This window comes from Manis pentadactyla, chromosome 9 (genome assembly GCF_030020395.1).
Source record: "Manis pentadactyla isolate mManPen7 chromosome 9, mManPen7.hap1, whole genome shotgun sequence".
Taxonomy (NCBI): Eukaryota; Metazoa; Chordata; class Mammalia; order Pholidota; family Manidae; genus Manis; species Manis pentadactyla.
Window position 1 is genome coordinate 119,495,271 of NC_080027.1, and position 17,987 is coordinate 119,513,257.

The window sequence follows — 17,987 nt, forward strand, 5'->3', positions numbered from 1 at the left end:
AGAAAGATGAGCCAATCTCTCTTTTGTCAGACAGAGTCAAATAGCAAATAGCCATATTTGCTATGAGCAGCTACCCTGCAAGCATGAATGGAATTAGAATTGACAATGTAGGTGGCTCAGCAGAGATCTGGGAAGAACCAGGATCCTTTATGAAATTGTTGGGCTATCAAACCAACCAATCCTGAGGTTCCACCTTGCCTCTCCACTGTTTATTATATGAGCTAATACATTTTCTTATTGTTTAAACTAATTTTGAATTGTTGGTTTTTTTGTTACTGCTAACTAAAATCAAGTATAATATTGCCCCTTTTTCTCTTTCCAATAGACTTTCCTAGTGGGAGATAAAGGAGTAGAATTTTGTCTAGAACAGTAGGCAGTATATTGAACACCAGGCAAACCCCTATCACTATAATGCATTATAAAATGCATTGGTTAAAGCACAAGTATTATTCATATATTAAGGTATTAAAAGAGGATTAAAATCATGCTCAGTTGAGAGGATGTGTAACCAAGAGATGGGTAGATTTATGGGGTCACTTTCTCGAGCTTCTTTATAATATGGGAAAAGGATCCTTCCACATGGTTCTAGAGGATGAAGTTAGGACAAAACTGGCAAAAATGGCATGGGGGGAGGTGTCAGGGCATTAGGAAGTAAAATTATAGTTTGGAGTTGTCCAAAAATGGATAAGGCTTCTTGTATAGTAGGATGTGGATCCCTGATGATGGAGATATTTAAGTGGAGATTGAATGACCACGCTGGGAGTGTTAGAGAGGAGAGTCATGTTCTGGGAAGTAGTTAAAGGAAACATCTGAGTTCTTTCCAAATCTAACATTGAATGTATTTGCCACAGAGCCCATGGACAGGCACCACACCAAGTTTCCCTACAGACAAATTGCCAACAGACAGCTCATCTTCTTCATGATCTCAAATTTAAACTATATTGTTAAGTTGATCTCAAATTTAAACTATACTGCAAAAATGAGCATTCATCATGGGGAGAAAGTTGAGCCCACTGATTAAAATGCGATTTTTAGATTTTCCATGAGCTTCCTTTATCAACATCCCTGATCTACCCCAGGAGTGGCTGGAAGTTGGCACAAACTGCACCACAAACATTAGAGAATATATGCAAAGTCTGGGCAAACTAGTGTCCATACAGTTCACCCATGAGCATGCCTGGAAGTCAGCACAAGAGCAACAATTAAAATATCACAAGATGAGCTGTAGACCCCAGTAGATAGAGCTCCTTTGTCTAATGACCTTTTTTCGTAGTGTGATAACAAATGCAATAGGCTGGCCTCATAAATCATACCTCCAGAAAACATCCACAGGGTAGACTTTGACACTGTTTGCATATTCAAATGCCACCCCGCTCATAAAAAGAAAGACAAAACACTTTTTTTTCCCCTCTCAAAAATGTCAGCGTGGCTGGATTAGAAAAGATAATTCGGAAGTACCTCTAGACAATAATTACCTGTGGCACCTATTTGCAGTGTACTTAATGAATGGGAAGAGGATTTTTTTAATTTTTAAAAATTATGATTATTACAGTAATTAATCAGCTGCTCAGTGACAGCTTCCTTGAGGGGGAAAAAGTACCTCAAAGGCCATCTTGCTTCTATAGGGCACCTTGTTGATTTCACATCACATATGCAAAATATATCCTATTATTATTAGCAACAAAAATGCTTGTGGAAGTAGAATTAGCTTCAATTTCCTAAGTAGTCAGGAAACTCACATTTTACAAATGTGAGGGAAAAAAATCCTAATCCCAAGAGCTGTTTAGAAAAAAAAAAATGTTTCAGACTTACTCAGCTGCCGTTGTTAAACCAATCTCTTACTCTTAATTACATGCAAAAGGTTCCTGGTTCTAATTATGGACCTTGGGGAAAGAGTCCGTCTCCCCAAACCAATAACGTCTCATGTTAACTTCAGCTCTTTTGTGTTTAATATCCTACTGCTGGATTTCAGCTCCCCTAGATGATCTGTACATTTGGCTTTTTCCACTTCATTTTTTACAGTGCCGCTCAGAGCGGGGACTAGGAGACTTCACTTTCCCCAGTGATTCCTTTTTAACATTTCTTGCTACTTGAGTACAAAATCCTCTAACTTAGGATATCGACATCAGAGGCATATTCTTTCCTGAAATTCTTTTCTCCTACACCTCCTGCTGCTCACAGGCTTCCAGTTACTGCATCAAAGAGCCCTGGACTGATGTGAATAGAGCATTCCCATGGGCACTCCCTGTCATAGATGTGGAGGCGGAGGGTGGTTTTAGACATCAACTAACGCACGTGCCTTCCCGTCATTGGACCCCACTGAACATTCTGTGGGCCAAATAGAACAGAACACAGCATGAGCTGGCTGGGCGCTTAGAAACAGAAACTGTTAGTACTCTAGGAGCATTAGACAATGTCCAGTCCAAACTTCTCATTTTTTCAGATGAAGGTGAGCTCTAGAAACGGAAAGACAGGAATTTGTTCACATTATGGACATAGTTAATAGCCAAGCCAGTAGGTCTATAGACACCGAGCCTAGTGCTTGGGAATTGTTGTGTAGACTCATCTCAGTTCCACAATCAACTCCTCCAGCCAAGAAAAGGTGAACTAACATGAGCTAGGAATTCATAACTCTGGCTGTGGGCCTTCTCTTCTCTTCTGCTAAAGAATGTTTTGACTTCCTAGATACCAGTTCCTTCACCAGTGAAATGGGGATTACAATGCTCATTATTCAATGATATTGTTAAGGGAAAAGAAAAAGAGAAGGGGATGCAGACAAATCTGAAAGAGTCTTAGGAAGAGTAAAAAATCGAAAGGAATTATTCTCCATAGGTTTTGCAAATACACCGGATCAGACCATCTCTAACATTTTAGAGGAGATTCATGCGTATATGTCATCCAAAATTTTTCAGCCAAAAGTATTTTGAAAATATTCAAATAATGAGGAAATGTTACGGTGTGTATGTGTTTTTACTCTCTAAGAAGGAAGTCAAGAGTTGTAACATTTTTGCAATTTAAATACAGTTCATATTTACTATTTTACACATAGTAGGTACTCATCTCAATATAATTTAGAGAAATGAGTAAACGATCACTGTGCTGCCTGCTCTCCTTTTTCAATATCCATCCAAATCCTACCAATACCTCAAGGCTCAGCTCACGATTCACCACATGACTTCAGCCCACACTGATTTCTCCCTTATTTTAATCAATGTCCACTATGCTTAGAGTCAGTGCTCTGCAACCTAGAGGCAGGCTCTTGTTTATAGACAATGTTATGTTGTAATCTGCTTCTTTCACATAAGTTCGCTGTGAGTTCCATAAGGATAGGCATTATGGCTCATAATTCTCTTATAGCACCCACAGCACCTGCACAGTTTTTTTTTTAAGCAGAAATCATCCATGCTGGTATTCATTGATTGTTGCTGACACTACGTCTTTTGAAAAGCAAGTGCACATATACATATATGGACTCTATTGGCCATGATCTGTGTTAAGCATTTGTTTTGCCAACTCTTGGGTAGATAGGTGGCAGTGAGCTGCTTTGTTTTTCCAGGAGACAGAATGTCTCTGAGTCACAGATGAAATCACATATTGAACAGAGCCAAGAAATCTATCTGAGCTGAAATCCAAGTTTAGTTAGCAAATGACAAATGTTAAAAGTTAGCAAACTGATAATCCTTCTGTTTAAAGGCCGGGATAATTGCAGTTTATTTCTAGAGAAGGTGGGACAGGTGGGAGGACACTAAGAACTAAATATCAACTCTTTCTTCCTTGGGTGGTTAAAGAGTATATAGGATTAAAATTTAGCTTGGATTGGGGAAAGAGGCATGATTTAAATCAATAAATATGTGATGACTAACTAAAATTCCAGAGGTAACAAAAGGAAAGATCAGTAAATCTGACTACACAAAAAAAATTTTTAGTGTTTACATCATAAGAAAACACCATAAACAAATAGTTTGGGGAAAAATATTCCCAACATATAACACAGACAAAGAGCTAATATCCCCAATAAGTAAAGAAAAAAAAAATTTTATTGGAATAGAAAAGGAACAAAAAATTGATAGAGACATGTAGAAAAGATACAAAAAGACAATTGACAAAAAACAAGCATTCTCAGATAATGAAAACATGTTGAAGCCTATTCATAATAAGTGATATGCACATTAAAACAACTCTGAGATGTTATTTCTTACCTGACAGACTGGCAAAAATTAAAAAATATGACAACATATTCTGCTAATGAAGCTGCAGGAAAACAGGCATTCTCATTTACCTTTGGAGGAAAACTTGTCAATATCTGACAAAACTACATATGCCCTTGTCTTTTGGTGCACAGTCCCACAGCTAGGAATTTACCTTCAATAATAGCAAAATACTAATAAACAAGGCCATTCATTGTAGCATTGTTTGCAGTTACAAATTATTGAAAATGACCTAAATGTCTATTCATAGAAAAGTGGTTGTGTAAACAATATTGCATTCACATAATAAGAACTACAGAAACACACACACACACACACACACACACACACACAAGAATGAGGAAGATCTCTATGAGGTTATGTGGAATAATTTATTTTTAGGACATGCTGGTAAGTGACACACTAAAGTGCTAAGGAGTAGATAGAGTATGCTACCTTTCTGTATGAAAGAAGATGCTACAAGAAAATGCAAATGCACCTACTCATTTGTATAAAAGAAATAAAGAAAGCATACATCAGAAATTAAGGAAATTGGTCACTCACTGTAGGCAGAGGCCATGGGAAATGGGTGAAAAAGATAGGAAATTAAAAAAAAAAGATTTGGGGTTGGGTTAGTAGGAGTGAGGAAAGAGGTTATCTCTCTGAGTATAAGTTCTGACTCTTCAAATCATACTAGTGTTTTACATACCCTTCAAATTCCAACAGCATAAAAAAACTGACCAGAATGTGGTTGAGAGACCCAAAATGGAATATAAAAAGTGACAACTCAACTCTATAAACTCTATTGCAAATAAATAATTTAACCACAATGAAGGGGGTAGAGAAGAAAATAACTGGTAAACAATATCTTGACTGTTTATTATGACTACAGGCAAAAAGAACTGTATACACATGCTGCGTTTCATCCCTTAGTTTGTTTCTCACAGGGGTATGGCTTCACAACTCTTCACTGACTTCATGTGAACACCAGCATCAACGAAATAAGTAAATATAGTGCATAAATGAAAGGCAGGTTTCTCGAAATCACTAATAAAGAAAGGGGTAAGGCTAAAATAAACTATGGAGATGAACTGGAACCAGAGTTGTCAAAAATATACATATATACATACATACACAAACACTACATATGTAAACAAATATATATACACACAAAAAGGAACTTACGTTTCTTTACATATACATATATATGTATATATGCACACAGATACTGACCCACATACACATGCACACACACACACACACATACACACATACAGATAGAGACGTATAGGTGTGTATGCGGGTTAGTATACATACATACATTTTTTAGCTCTGTCTGCTGAGAGTGTCTAGGAACAATAATACTTCAATCACAATTAGCATACTTACTGTCCAGATCTTGTTTCCTAAACACCGTTCTCTCAGAAATGGCTGATATCAGATCTGGGGCAGGGCAACAAAATAAACAAACATAAAAACAAGATTAGCTTGGAGTAACTTGTCATACTACAAGGTAAGATGTCAAGAAAAAGACAGGGACTTTCTGAAAGGATGAATAAAACACCTAGAAAGATCCCCTAATGATCAAAGTTGGAAATACTTGAGCACAAAATAATAATGACAGTATTGGATTTTAAAGAATAGAATAAAGTCAATATCCATAAGTCATATCAATATAAATATTTGAATAAATGGGGAAAAAGGACAGCTCTCCCTTATAGAAAAAAAATAATGAATAAATGTAGAAGGAAATAGGACAATAGAAAAGCACCGTTACGTGAAGACCAAGGTAATAATTGTTGCAAACAAGATCCATTGATGGATGCTAAAAACCGTGGGAGAAAGTTGGACTAAGAACAAGATATTTGCATAGTCTCAAAGTCTCTCCTACAGATGTTTATTAATTACAAAGGGGAAAAAAAGTAACTTTATAAAGGAAAAATCTAGCAGACACCCCCTTAACTAGGTGATCAAGGTTAACATCACCAGTTACAAGGTATATAAACAAATGGGGGACTTTGAGAAGAACATAGAATCATTTCCATGGAATTCTTGCCAATGCCACTGGTAAAGATTGTATTAAGGTATAGCTTACTTAATACTATTATACCAGGGTTCGCTTTCTGGGGTTAATAATTGTGCTATAGTTATCTAAGTAGTTAACGTTAGGGGAAGCTGTGTTAGGAGTGTGTGGGGACTCACTATATTATTTTGCAAATTTTACATGTCTTAATTTAGTTCAAAACAAAAAGTTAAAAAAGTGTAATCAATGCTTACCTTTAAAAATTCAGCCTGCTCCAGTCTGGTCTCCAATCACATATCCACCAAATTATCGGTTACTCTTCTTGCTCTTTTACAGTCCCATTTGCTGGACTTCCCTGACCTAACACTCTCCTGGTGTTCCTTCTCCCTTCTGGTCTTTTCTTCCCCATGTCTTTTGCTAATTCATCCCCCTTTATGCAGATTTTATGTTAAAATTCCTAAACTTTGATTCTTTTTTCCTTATCTCTACATGTCTTTCTTAAGTAATCTCATACTTTGCAAAGATTCTATTACCATGTAAATCTAGAAGACTTAAAATTTTATATTTCTAGCCCAAGTTTCTTACTTCAGCTTCCTATCTATATAATCTATATATACTTGAGATTTCAATTTCTTAATAGCCCTTCAAACTTAGTATGTCAAAAACTAAGCTCATGATCTAGCACCCTCCTCCTAGGGTGGTTTAAAATATGTCCACAAATTATTTGACACACCCTTCAAAAGTGGGGCTTAATTCTACCTTGAATGTGGGTTTGGACTTAGTGACTCACAATGAATAGAATAAAAACAAAAATGACAGTATGTGACTTCAGAGACTAGGTTATAAAAAAATCACTTTGGCTGCTTCCTCTCTCTTTTTTCAATCACTTACACTGGGGAAGCCAGCTGCAGTGACCCACATAGAGAAGCCCGTGGGGTGAGGAAGTGAGTTCTAGAGCCAGCAGACACATGAGAAAGTTTGGCATTAGATTCTCCAGCCCCAGTCAAGCTCTCAGATGAATGCAGTTCTGACCAACATCTTGATTGCAATACCACACAGCCACTTCCAAATTCTTGATTCTCAGGAATAAATATTTCAGGATAATAAATGTTTATTATTTTTAAGCCACTAAGTTTGGGACAATCTGAATTGTAATAATAGATAGTTAATATACTCCCCTCTTCTCCTCCCAATAAACAACTTGGTCATATTCTAATGTTTCTTCTTTTGGTGAATGACTATCTATCCAATACATAGTCAGAAAAAGAGGTGTCACTGTTAACAATAAACTCTCTCTTACTCACTTCCCCATTTGAAATCTCTTATTAAGGCATATTGATTTAAGTTCTTGAATATCTCTCAAATGTATCCATTTCTCTTTCATCTTCATTGTCTCTATACTTGTCCAAAGTATCATACGTCTTGCCTGTATGGCCTTATAATCCCATGACCCTGGCATCCTCCTGGTATACTCTGCACATTGCTGTCAGGATGGTCTTTTCAAAAGCACCCACTAACCACCAACTCTAAAGTAGAAGCATGTATCCCCAGACAGCCAGAACTCTCCAAAGGAAGGAACAACAAAGAAAATGCACTGATAGGACAATATCGTCCCCAAAACTGCTCATGGCCTCTTCCCTGAACAATTACAAAGGCCAACATTTGGGGACTGGGAGAGTGGCCTTTGGTCAACTTGATTATTATTGCTTATTTGGAGTTGTTTTGTTTTTTTATTTTTTTAATTTTCATGCTCTCATGTTGCTTTTAAATGTAATATATGCTCACATGTAAAACATTTGGAAAATGCATCAATTTTTTACAGAACAGGAAAAATCATCTTTAATTTTACCATACTGAAATTTTGGCTTATTTCTTTCAAACTTCCCCCCTATACTTTTAAAACTTCATTAAGATCATTCTGTATATTAATGTAATTTTCTATTCCATTTTTGTGCTTAAGGTTATAAGATTTTTTCCATATCATTAAAAACTCTATGTAAATATCATTTCAATAGCTGCTTAACATTCTATGATATTAGAAATTTCACTTTGAAATTTGTCTTCTTGACCAATATGAAAACAAATTATTTTACTTTTGGGGGATGGTAAGTGGTAGTGGTGGGGATGGGGGTTTGTCTCCATGGCTTGATGACATGTGGAAGTCAATGTTTAAATATTTAACAAAATCGCATTTCTCTCTTTAGCTCTTGCCTCAATCCAAAAGGTAACAGCCATTCTGCTTGGTGATTCCAGCAGTTTCTAAGAATATTTACTCCTTGAGGTTTCTGAAGCTAACGCACTCTTGGTTTTCTAGTGGATCAGCCAATAATGCCTCTAGGGTGTCACTCAGGTCAGAAACCTGGAGAGAGGGGAACTGGGGGAAGACCAGAACCCCCAGAGGAGTTTGTGTGAAAGTATGCAAATACACCTGTGGGCCTCAAGAAACCCAAACCTAGCAGCATATCTTTTCTTTACCATGCACAGTGATTAATAATCCATAATTTATAGCTCGAATTAATTCTTCCCTTTATCATGGAGACTCACCAAAGCATGCTACTCTGACAAAGCTTGGGCGCACTGCTCCACTCAACCCCTGGATTTTCTTGCCGGAAACTCAATTTGCAAAACCCATTAAACTGGCAAAAGATCAAGAGCACTAGAGAAAAGGCATCCCTCCCCTGATTCTGCTTTATTTTGTAAAGAAGCAGACTAACAGAAAATCTGACTGTGCCATTTAACTGAGGCCTCATCTCCTTCAAGAGGACCCAGTTTGGGCCTGAGAGTAAGTAAGGTGCAACTGTAGCCAGGACATGCTCACCAAGAGCAGATGTTCTGGACTCCTAAGGCTTTTAGGTCCTCCAGAGGAAAAGGGGAGAATGCCAGAAAACCAAGTGGCTCTCCATAGTACATCTCTGCATTATAGGTATTATACACCTTCCCAGCTCATCACTTAGTTGGTTACAAGAGATCCCAACCACCACTCTCTCTTGGAGGCTGCTGACATCCAAGCTTATCCAAGTCTTTTTGAACTTCAAGTCTTTCCCCAGTTTGGAGACTGAATACTGCTAGTGCCTAGAGCTGGGCTAAGGAAACTGCCAATCAGTAGTCTGCCTTTTTATGTGATTTTAAATTATAAACTTAAATTTAGTTCACCTTTACTGAGAACTTACTATATACCAGGGATTTATTAATTCGTTTAATGTTCATAGCAACTCACTGAAGTGGGTACCACTACTGTTAACTAGAACAGACATTCCTGACAGTAGGGATTTTGTTTTGTTCCTTTCCATGTCTCTATATCCTAGAACTTGCCTGGCATATAGTAGGAACTCAATTAACATTTGTTGAAAGGGTGAATACCCATTTTACACATGAGAACACTGAGGCACAGAGCTAGTAAGTGGCAAAGTAAAATTTAGTCCCTTGAATCCTGGTTCCAGAGCTCAGTGGTGTATCCTTGACCTCTGCAGAAGTCTGATTTTATTTCCTTCTCTGCAGAAGGATAAATGTACCAGATGTTCTCAAAATAGTTTTGCTTTCAAGGTGCAATGTAGACACCAGGTGTTAATTATGACCGGCCTAGAATTGGGGCACGAGACTGGTGTAGCTGGTGATGGATGATGGCACTACCATTGTTATTACTGAAATGATCACGGCCTGCTTGCAGAGGAAACATTCATTTCTCTCCAGCCTGAGCCACCCTTGAATGTTCTAAGTCCCTTTCTTATGACAGGTTGTGTCAACCTTCAGACACTTTCAACTACAGGCCGAAGAAATGAGCCACCTCCACAGCCACAAAGGCAGAGGCCTTTTCGAACCACCTCACCTTTGTTCCTTTGCCCTCTCAGGTTGGATTTAATTTTCTTTCTTTCTGATTTGCAGATTGATGAAAATCTCTCATCCTTTCCAAGCCTGCCTTGAGCCCCAGACTGTGGCCCAGGTAGGTGGCGTGAGAGCAGCGCCTGCAGCCACAGCTAAGAGAGGTGTTATTTACATATTTATTAGAAATTCTGTCCTGCTGGCAAAAGACACTCACTTCTGACTTTAATTCCAATAAGTAAACAACCCCATGGGCAAGGAAGAGGGGAAAAACAAACCAGAATAGTTTGCACAAGATAATACAGTAAAGCAGAAAAATATCCGTAATGCAAAACCATTTGCAGTGCAAAGCAAGAGAAAGGGCGAAAAAAAAACCCATCTCCAAAGCCTAGCTCAGGTGAAATACTCCAAAAGAAATAATTACAAAGTAATTCAATTATATTTGGTATCAGTTATCTCACAGGCCAGCAGAATGACAATTAATCCCAGGGTGTATTTTTTTTTGTCTTAATACTTTGTGGTTTGTTCAGAATTGCCCTCCAGCAGTTAAGCACACTCTGCAATCCTGTGGCTGCTTGTGTCTCTCTGTTCTTCCTCATCTATTCTGGCCTGAAACGCCCCAATGCAGGGAGCCATTCTGCTAAGTTCAACCCTCTGACTCCACTCAAACCGTCCAGCGTCCTAACATTTCGCTTAGGTGCCCTCCAGCTTCCCCTTAATTATTTTGTATTGTGAGAATTGCAACAATGGGAGAGTTTAGCATCCTATGGCTTTCTCCTAACATCCCAAATTGAGCCAACACCACCATCCCTGTGATAACACAATGAATTAAATCCTCCTCAGCATCGCATGTCTCTCTAGCCTCAGAAAAAATTACATTTTAGGAACATTAAAATGGACTGACTTTAATCCACAATAGTAAAGGCAGCAAGAGATACGGCTTAAATCCTGCCCGATGCTCTGACCTGAACTCACTCTGCAGATAAAATCGCACAGAATTCTTTGCATTTCTATAGTTTCATTCAGTCAGGGATTGCAAGGTACTTTACACACAGTAATGAGTTCCACAACCTTTCTTTGATGGTGTTTCCTAGCTCCAGGAAGGGTTCATGCGTCAGAAAATGGCAATGATGGACGGAGAGGGACTGGTCCAAGCAACCTCTCCAGCTGGCAGTGGTAGAGAAACAGGAACTTGGGCATCTGGATTGCAGCACTCAACACTGATGATCAGGACAATCACTGTACTTCTAAACCACAAAAGTACTTCCAAAAATAAAAATAAAAATTGTAGCAAGACCAGGATTGTGATTTGTTCTGTAGGGGAGGAAAAACTTTTTCCTCTGTCCTTCTAGGTTCTTTGACTGGTGCCCCACAGATTAGACTGACAAAAGACAGACAAGCAAGAGAAAACAAACAGAAGTTTATTACTACCTGCAGTGGACATACGTACATATGGGAGAAGCCCAGGGATGAGTAACTCAAAGGGGTGGTTAGAACTGGGGGCTTCTATAGCATCTTAAAAAGAGCAATCCATTAGAGTAGACATGACAAGGCAAAGGAAAAAGGGTTTTTAGGCTTTTGGCAGTGACAAACTGTGGAAAGGGAAATGGGGAACTATGGAAGATGAGGGTTATTTTAGGAAGGATTGTTATATAGTCTCTGGTGCTTCCTCTGGGCTGATAAGAGTCTAGAATTCTCTCTAGTGATTAAGCATCATCCTGTCCTTTCTGGTAGAGAGTTTGTCCTTTGTCTGCTTTTTCTCAATTGCTTTCATCTAAAAATAGTCCTTATGCCAGAATGGCATATTTTGGAGTAGCATATTCTCACCTCCTTCAGTTCTCAGTGATCTAGTTGAAAAAAGGGCTTGCGAACCCAACAACTTAAAATCAAAGTTATTTCTATTAATAGGCACACATTTATTTCTTCATGACGGTTCTTATGTTCGTGAAAGAGAAATGCACCTAGCAATGTGATATTGACAAAATGTTGTTATAAACCTGAGAAGTGGGTTTCTAGGATGAAAAGAATGCCATTGAATGCTTTTAAAATCTCTGTCTAATAGTAACAGCTGCAGCTAATTCAGTGCCTATTTTAGGACAGGTGCTGTACTAAAGCCTTCATATGCATTATTTAATTGAATATTCCTCCAAACACTAGATGGATATTGATCCCATTTTCCATACAGATAACCGAGGCTCAGATTCTTCATGAAACTTTCCGAAGTTCACTTAGCTTGTAAGTGGTAGAGCTGGAATTCTAATATACATAATTTGGCCCCAGAATTCAGGATAAATGTTCTTTAACATGACAGTGAAAATAAATCATACATCTGGCAGTATGTGGATACCGGAGAGAGGAGTGAGTTCAGTAGGGAGCAGGGGTTCAGAGGAGAAATCGTTCTTAATCTTAGATATGGCGTGGCTCTAGTTCTTGGAGGAACTTTTGCTGAGCCTTCAAACTCCTTTACTTCCAACAGAAGACAGCCAGTGATTTGCAGTTCTGAAGAGTATGGACACTAAACTGGACTGGTTGAGTCTGAATTTCTGGCCAGGAATTCCTCTGTGGGCCTCCATCTCATCTGGAAAATTCAGGTAACAGTTAGTGACTCAAAAGGTTGTGGTGAGAACTGAGATGATGTGTGGAGTCCACTTAGACCTGTGCTCAGTACTCAGTATATTTGAGCCAATATAATGCATAATTATTTTACAAAGGCCTCAAGGGTAGGTTCATCTACAACACATCTTCATTTGTGTTCCTCTAAATTAGAGAAGCAAGAGCCTTGGGATGATGGTGAGCCGTGATAAGTAAGCTGTTAGGGCTTTATTGGCTTTATTCCTTCCTGGTGACCTTAAATGGGCTTACTGAAGTTTATCTTCAGACCAAACCCTTTAGTCCTTAAATACCCTTCCTGCTAGCTTACTTACACATTAACTCCTCTAATGGAGAACTGAGGCTTTCAGAGTATATTTAAGAAGCATGCTCCTGTGATTGAAAGACATCCCTTCACTCATGAGTGCTAGTGATCAAAACAGGGAACTGTCTTCCTCATGAAGTCACTGTCTGATGACAGACAGACTAACAAATGAAAACACAAATAAGGGCAAAATTACAATTGTGGTGAGTATTGCAAAATAAAATTACAGAATATGGGGAAAATGCCATTTCTGGAATAAAGAATAACATGTGCAAAATGAAGGGAGGGAACAAAGCAAATAAGTGGAAGATGGCCAGTGTGGGCAGAGGGCAGGCAGAAAGAGTGGGGAGAATTTGGACCAGGTGAGGTCCAGGCCGGGTACAGGCCGAGGCCAGGCCATAAAGATTTCCATCCCTTTCCTGTGGGCCGTGGGAATGAGTGAAATGGTTTAAGCAAGGGTGACTTAATCAGATTTTCTTTTTAAGAAATCATGCTGTTTCTTTTAACCCAGTGTCCATCACACCAGTAGCCATTTAATAACCAATTTAAAATATTAGTGTCTCCCAGGGCCTAAGCTTCTTTCACAAGTTTGTTAATTTATTCATTTTTTTCATCAGCTATTTTTGGGTACCTGCTCTGTGTGAGAACACTCTGCTAGACCCAGAGCACATGAAGATAATGAATAAACACACAGTCCAGCAGGGAAGACAGGTTAAAAAAAAGGATAAAGTGTGATCAGTACTGGAGAGTGGGGCTACCAAAAAGAGGATGGAGAAAACCCTGTGTAAATCCTGCCCAAGAAGAGGGAGATCCTCATGTGAAGCCTGAAATATTTGGGTTGGTCATTGAATAACTGGTATCAATTTACCAGGGAAAAAAAAGGACATATTTATTGAGAAAAATTTGGAAAATGCAGAATAAAAAATATAAAAAGGACATCAAATCACACATAATCCTTCAACTTAGATCCTATGAAGATTAATGAAAATATCAGTTAAATTTTTTAAAATAGCATCCTTTATAGAAAGTTCTCAACTTACAAATGCATTGTATTATAATATTTCAATAATTTGTAAGCAAAATTTTGTAGAATTCAGGGCATATATGCATACTTTCCCACAGGAGCAATATTATGACAGAAGCCCAGGTTTCCAAACTGACCTGTAGTATCTTATTTAAATATATACATATTAGGCTATACAATTTACAGGTTATGTATTAATTATCTACTGTTATGTAACAAATGACCCCCAAATTTAGTATCTTAGAATAAGCACTTACTATTTCACAGTTCTTGTGGGTCAGGAATCTGGGCACAGCTTAGCTCAAGGTCTCTTGTATATTTGCAATCAAGGTGTGAGCTGAGCAAAAGTCTCATCTGTGGGCTTGACTGGGGAGGGAACTGCTTCCAAGCTCACACACACGGTTACTGGTGAGGTTCAGTTTCTCATTGATTGCTGCTCTGGGGGTCTCAGTTCTTTGATGGCTGTTGTCTGGAGGCCTCCCTCCATTTCTTGCCTTCCTTTCCATAGGATGGCTGACAGCATGCAGCCAGCTTCAGTCAGACTGAACACTTGGGAAGAGCCACAGAGAGAGTACAAAATAAGAGAGGAAGTCACAGATTTTTTTAAGAAATTAAAGTAATCTGGAAAGTGGCATCTCACCAATTCTTTTTTTTTTTTTATAAAACAAGATTTGTATTTTATTTTCTTGTAAAAATCTTTACACATGCAGACAAACCAGTGTTAAGAAAGTATTCACCATCATTTAAACAAATAACCACTTAAATAGAACAGTGTCTGCAATTTGACCTGTATAAAAATAAGATACAATTTCGTGGGGAGGGCTGTTCAACACAGAGAAGACAAGTAGTGATTCTACAACATCTTACTATGCTGGTGGACAGTGACTGTAATGGGGTTTGTGGGTTGGACTAGGTGAAGGGGGGACCCTAGTAAACATAATGTTCTTCATGCAATTGCAGATTGGTAACAAAATAAATAAAATAAAATAATAATTAAAAAAAGATACATTTTTATAGAATTCACACTCTAGTCCTTATAGCAATAAACAATACACAACTATAATAAGCACAATTGAACCTGACCATGGTTTTCAATTAGATACTGCTAGGGCATTTTAATGTGCAAAAAAAAAAAAAGTGAACATAGTTCTTTCCAAAAAGAAATGTCCCCAGTGTTCCAGAGACCTGGGGGGTTTTAAGAAATTAAATCCTATTCAGTTTGCTTTTAATGTTTTGATGATGAGTCCATGCACCACACTGCAGTCAGGCAGAACAAGAGCTGATGCACGCTTAAAGGAAGAAGGTCAGCGCCTGTGCCTGCCATGTCCTGAGCAACTGCTGCCGTGGTGCTTGCCTTATGGGACCTCTCAAAGGAGCGAGATCTTTCATGCGTGTCCCTATGATGTCCCTTTTCATGCCTGTATTTCTTGGCAACATCTGAGTGATCTCGAGACTTGCTCTGAGATCGAGAACGAGATTTTTTCCTTTTATGACCATGTCTATTTGAGCTTTTTAAATCATCTGTGGTATGTTTGGCCTTAAGGTGAGGAGAACCATGATTATGATGTCTTCTTGGGCTTTCACTGTGACTGTGGGACCTGCTTCTTGATCTCGAGCTGTATGTTCCAGATCGACTCTGCCTATTATTATAATGTCTTCTCAGAGTATGTGATCTAGAACGTGATCGTGTTCTTGACCTTGATCAACTTGCACTTCTGCTGTTTCTACTTCTCTTGCTGTCTTTTCTTACACCATTATAGGGCTTTTGGAAGCCTGTTGTCTATCCTCAGGTTCTTTTTTGACTGTCTTCATGTTAACAGAGATTAGTGACTTCTCTTCAGCTTTTACTTCTCTTGGTGATGATGGTTTAGAAGCTGGAGAAAATCCACCAAGGGTAGAAAGGGCTGGAGTTCCATCAGGATTCAACCCCTTTGCTTTTAATTTGGCTTCTCGTAAGGCTACTTTTCTTTTCTCTATTTCTTTTTCCAACAATTCATAGTTTGGCTTTTTTCTGGTATATAGCCTAAGTGTTTCCATGCAGATTTCCTGGATCTCCTCTTCTGTAGTACCAAAAAGAAGAAACCAGTGGGGACGAGTTGGCAATGCAATCTGAAGTGCTCTAGCTGCAAGATAGATGCAAGCACATGCTATAGTCTCTGGTTGAAATCGAACAAACACATTGGTTCGAAGACTGTCATTCATATAATTCCAGGCAGTTTGAACCAGGGTTTGATTACGTTCACATTCTAAGACTTGTAAATACATATATATGATCTTATGGGGATGCCTGACATGAACACAAAATCCCAACTCCTTTAGCACCCTTCTCTCTGCCTTGAAAACTTGATTGTTGGTGTTAATGTAGTTCTGATAAAGAATCAGGGGCCTTGGAGTCCTTTTTCCTCTTAACTGGCGAAGGTGGTGAAATACATTAATCACATCTCTTATTCTGCTTGGTGCTTCTTCAATTTTTGATGCAAGTTTAATACAAGCCATGGCAACAATCTCGAATCTGTGTTTGACGAAAGACTTGGAGTAGAAAAAACGGTGAAACAACACCTGCCCCGTTGCCATCACCACCTGCGGCAGCCGGAGGAGAATGCCGGCGGCCTGGATGAGCTCGCAGCCCAGGATGCGCAAGTCCGTCTCGCTGGGCAAGTCGAGCCCATCCTGCACGGACGGGGTGGGGGACAGCCGCTCCTCCGGAATCAGCGAGTGGTCGATGGTGAGCGAAACTTCCGAGTAGAGGCGGTCGCCGATCAGGATCCCTCCCGTTGCAGTCCTCGTCGTGGTCGTCGTCCGGGAGCTGGACCTGCCCGCGCTCGGGGCAGCCGATGAGTCAGAGGCAGCAAGGGGGGTGGTCGGGTGAGGCCCGGACGCCATGGTCTGAGAGAGTCGCACGCACGCCCAACGCAGCCGGAACCCGGAGCGAGACTAACCGGCGTCCTCCGCGCGACGGATAGTCCCGTGACCCTCATCAATTCTCTATACACAATTTTTTAGAAAGAAGACTAGGTACAGTCCACACTCAGGGAAGGGGTTCCCTGAGGGCATGAAGAGCAGTGGGCAGGGGGCACTGGAGGGAGGAAAGCGAGGACAGTGCCATATAAGGAAGGAACGGACAGTTCTTCCTGGATTCCAGTCCCGTGACCTCCATCCTGAAGGAGGAGACCTCTGGCTGTCCATCACCCGGCCCTGAGCCAATAAAAAATTCCCCACATACCCCTGGCGCGGCCCACTTCCCCCGACCCTCCCTGTGCTTATAAAAACTCCCCGCCTATCTGGTTAGGGGCGACTTCTCCAGCCTGTGTTTCAGACTGGTGAACCTTGCCCGGATTGCACTCAAATAAACTGCCTGGCCCTTTGTTGCCTCTTGTCGCCTGCTTATTTCGGTTAGAATTTATCTTACAGTAGTCATTTTAGAAGAGAAACCTACTGCCTCTCTTTTCTTCTCTCTAGAGATCTACAAATCTATCTGCATATATCTCTCTCTTTAGATATATATCTGTACAGACAGCTATAGGTATATTTGTTTCCAGTAGAACTCTTTTTTTTTAAACAAATGGTTCTTCATTAGTCCATTCTATTTTATTTTTAAATTAAGGTATTGATAAACAATCTTATGAAGGTTTCACATGAGCAACATTGTGGTTACAACATTCACCCTATTATCAAGTCCTCCCCACACACCCCATTGCATATTCTAAACACTTTACATGCATTAATTAACTTATTGCTCTTACCAATACCAAAAAGTGCGTCCAATTCTTATACCCATTTTACAGATAAAGAAATTGAGGCACAAAATGGTTAAGTCATTTTCCCATGGTTGCAAGTTGAGTTGTTCTGCACAGCTTATGCTTAAGAGCATTATGTTACATTTCTCTGCACTAGACTAGGACACTGTAACTTAGACTTTAAAAACCCAAACCCTCAATTTATAAAACATCTTTTGAGAGCATTTTCCTCAAATGTACTAAAGGAAGTTGACCTGCAGAGGGGACAGAGTTTGGGGAGAAG

The 17,987-nt window shown here is 39.3% G+C and overlaps 1 long non-coding RNA gene and 1 pseudogene across 1 annotated transcript in view; one reads left to right on the top strand and one right to left on the bottom strand.

Annotated features, from left to right (window-relative positions):
* The window catches only part of LOC130684964 (uncharacterized), a 180,330-nt gene extending 170,180 nt beyond the window's left edge, over window positions 1-10,150 (top strand). The window contains exon 5 of the long non-coding RNA XR_008999405.1: window positions 10,093-10,150. This is a non-coding gene — a long non-coding RNA (uncharacterized LOC130684964). The remainder of the gene's footprint in view (window positions 1-10,092) is intronic.
* A 4,848-nt stretch (window positions 10,151-14,998) lies between these two features.
* On the bottom strand, window positions 14,999-16,850 carry LOC118925989 (cyclin-L1-like; annotated as a pseudogene).
* Between the last annotated feature and the right edge of the window lie 1,137 nt (window positions 16,851-17,987).